This window comes from Pteropus vampyrus, unplaced genomic scaffold, assembly GCF_000151845.1.
Source record: "Pteropus vampyrus isolate Shadow unplaced genomic scaffold, Pvam_2.0 Scaffold33, whole genome shotgun sequence".
NCBI lineage: Eukaryota > Metazoa > Chordata > Mammalia > Chiroptera > Pteropodidae > Pteropus > Pteropus vampyrus.
Window position 1 is genome coordinate 4,828,602 of NW_011888814.1, and position 4,009 is coordinate 4,832,610.

At 36.6% G+C, this 4,009-nt stretch overlaps 1 long non-coding RNA gene across 1 annotated transcript in view; it reads right to left on the bottom strand.

The window, feature by feature from the left end:
• LOC111737962 overlaps positions 1 to 4,009 on the bottom strand; it is a 24,712-nt gene that overhangs the window by 19,959 nt on the left and 744 nt on the right. The window lies entirely within an intron of this gene.

The window sequence follows — 4,009 nt, forward strand, 5'->3', positions numbered from 1 at the left end:
TGTTAATACCAGCTAAGAATAAATCCTTACAGAAATCAACCCCAAATCTAATCAATCCCTAACAACACGTTAGGGATGTAATGATCAAAATTCAGATCCTAGGGTACTCTACAGGACAAATAACCTGGTTTTATCAACAAATAAATTGAAAAAAAAAAAGGAGGAAGAACCCATATGTATATCAACATGGGGCTTATTAAATAAATTACAGTACATTTGTATAAGGGGATAACTTTCAGTTTTAAAAAAGAAGGAGGAAGTTCTCTATGTGCTGATGTCAAAAGATGTCTGAAATATAATCGTCTTGTTTAGACATTATTGTAACTTCTATCTAACTATGTTAAGGAAAATTCAGGAAAATTTTACTAATTATGTTAAGTAAAATTCATTATACATTGGAAATGTATTTCTGATCACATTTTAGAAAGACTTCCTGGAGAAGGCTAACCTAGATTTTCTTAATCATCTACTGGGTATAGAACTCTGAGGGATACAAATACGAAAGCCATAAATAATCGACCAACTAAGTTCAATGAAATGATAATCTCCTCAAGGAAAGGGGAACCAAAAGAAGTCATTACTAAGCTATGTATGTCAAATATAAGGTAATATATAGTGCTATCGCTGTTACATTTAGAATATTTGCTTATTCTAAACCTTGAGCATTAGCTCTGTTATATCATTATAATTTAAAATTATAGAATAAAATTTAATAATGGAAAAACATTGTGTCAAAGTGAATATTTATATTATGGTTCTTGTTTCTACCAGAGAACTAAATATATAAACTTACTGCTTCTTTGTCTTGAAGGCTAATCTTAAGAACTTAGAAAATTTTTAATGTTCATCGTGAGGTTGATACTTTGTTCCTCTCTATGGGACCAGGAACCATCAATTTTTCACTTCAGTATTACTTTAATTGTGCAGACTTAAAGCAGGGTACTCTGCTCATTGTGTCTGGAGAGTCTCAGTCATCACAGAGACCACTTACTGCATCGGTACTATTAAGGTACTGACAGAAGTAATTTTCTGCAATAAAATTTAGTGCTACTCAAAAGTAACTTACAATTACATACTCAAGGCAAAAAAAGATAGTAAATGTTGTATTTCCTACGTGTTATCTGTTGTACAGTGTTTGTGTACCAAAACGTCACAGGGTGCTATATTCTTTCACTTGGGAAATTTACTAATTTTGATGTGTGTATTCTTGCATTCTATAATCTATATTTCCCTCTGGACTTAAGCAATCTGCCCTTATTCCTTATTACAAATTTTTAGTATATTTTGCCCTCTGGAGTAAGACAGTTCAACACTCTGCTCTACAAAGAACAAAGGGACTAAGGATTGTCAGACTCACAACTTGATCCCCCCAAGAAGGGAACCCTAATCTACACACACACACACACACACACACACACACACACACGCGGGCATGCCTGAGAGTGACATTTGGGACAGGGCAGCTCTAAATTGGGTAATGCTCTTTTCTGGAGAAGTCGGTCATTAAAAGAGTCATAAGATTCTTTCAAATGTTCTCAACTTGGTACTTACAAGATTAAATTTTATTTCACAAGAGAATGGAGAAAGACTTTTCCTTAGTGGAGCTTATGCATCCTCCAAGAAGAAAGAGTCTGAGATGCTAATAAGAGTCAATAATGGGGGCTATTTTCCAATTACTCCAGAAATAAAACAAAGATATCCTTTATTAGTAAGGACACAAAACTAAATTCTGTTTTTCTTAACCAAGACCAAGTTCCCCCTTTTTAATCCATCACCTGTTTTCATAGACTCCCAAGATTTAATCTATAGTTACTTACTTAATCTTCAACCTATTGAAAACTGGACTTTCCCAGTAACTTTGGCACTACCAGGCCTGACTATGAAAATCCAGGAAGAGGTGAGGAGGAGGAGAAAACAAATTATACATGAATGACTAAGTCAAATGCTGGGTTTGAATTTCTCTATTCTTTTCTTTCATTGACTCACACATTGTTAACAGCCATTGGCTCACACAAATCCCCCAAGGTCCCCTTTATTGTCTGTCAGTCGTGCTTTTCTTCCCCCAAATTCAGCGTGCTTCCCCTGCCTCCCTCCCAGTCAGTCATTCAGTGTGGTTTTGCTTCCTGTGGCCCTTGGTTGGATCCCCTGTACGAACAGGCTAAGGCTGACCTCCGCAGGACCTTATGTGAAACTGCAACCTTTCTTGGCTTCATCCTGTTTGTTCTAATTCTTTCTTTCTCTTGAGTTTTTTTGTTTTGTTTTGCTTTGTTTTCCCTTAATAAACCACTTGCACATGAAACCACATGTTCAGGTCTACTACTGGGGAACCTGACCTAAGTCCCATTTATTCTCCGAATATTTAGAAATAAACATTTTTGAAAAAGGAGCTTGTCTTTTGCACAGAAACAATACAATGGACAAGTCAGAATACACACTGGAAAAACATGTTTGGAACACATGACAAAGGGCTAATTCCCCTAATATGTAAAGAGCTCTTAAGCAAATCAATTTTAAAATACCCAAACCTAGCGTGGAAAAAAGACATGAACATAAGATCACAGCAAAGAAAATATGAGTGGCTCAAATTCTCCACATAGAAGAAATTATGATTAAAATAACAATGAGATACCAATTTTAAATTTCTTAATGAAGTATAATAGTACAACATTAGCTTAGGTATGGGGAAACAAGCACTTGACTTTTGGAGGAAGTATTTTGTGAGACAATCTCTTTAAGAGCTAGCATGATATTATATATTACACTTTAAAATGGACATGACTTGCCTTTTCAACACTAATTGCTTTCTTTCTCATTCTTCTTTGCATAGTCTGTAAAAGAATTTGCTATAGTCTGAATATTTGTGCCATCTCAAAATTCATTGAAATTCTAATGCCTGATATGATAGTCTCAGGAGATGGGGGTCATTGGGAGGTACTTTGTTCATTCATGGAACCCTAATGCATGGAATGAGCACCTTTCTAAAAGAGGCTACAGAGAGCTCCTAGCCCCTTGCACCTGTAAAGATGCAAGAAGAAATCTGAGACCCGACCTGGAAGAGGGCCTTTGCCTGACCATGCTGGCACCTTCAGAAATGTGAGAAATAAATTTCTGTTGTTTACAAGTCACCCAGCCTGTGGTGTTTTGTTATTACAGCCCAATGAACTAAGACAGCATTTATCACTCTGAAACTATTTGTTTATTTACTAAGGCTTATTGTCTGTTTCCTCCTACTAGAACACAAGCTCCATAAGAGCAGAGCCTGGTCTATGTGATATCATCCATGCCTATACTTGTCATGTAATAAACACTCCACTTTAAATGGTTGAATCCATTTAAATTAAGTAGTTAATGCCTGTGGTATGGTTTGAGATACCATAGTACCTTAGCACATTTCTTTAATGTCATTCTATGGTACCTGAAATTCTCAATTTGGTAATCAGTGAAGACACCAAGGGAGCCTATTAAACCACTATATCATGAAAATCTAAATAAAAGTAAATTAGCTAAGGAATTGGGGCAAGAGAGAATAAATTTTACTGAGGTAATGGGCCAGGTAAGATCAGAATCCCAAAGTGGTTTTAACTGTAAACTAGTAGATGGTAGACTTCGGTAGTAGTGTGGGGAGCCTCACTTGGATTGTAGAGATTATAGCTGTTATGGCGCGAACTATTCTGAGACCCACGGAGCCAACTGAGATTAATTATGAGCCTTTATTAGCCTGCCGGTGACTGACTCTCTACCACGCAGGGCTAGAGGAGATCAGCTCCGAGCTTTCAGAGGAGGCAGCTGATAAAGCTTAAGGCCATATCCTGGTGGTCTCCTGAACAAGCCAGCAGATTACAGAAGTGGAAGTTGGCTGTTAGCATATCTTTGCCCTTAATTAACAAGTAAATGGATTACAGAAGCAGACATTAGCCATCTTTATATCTTATGCAATACACTTCCTAAACCACACACAAGCAAGTAGGACAACTTCTGATATCTAAAGATATTTCTTCCCTGTAGCTGA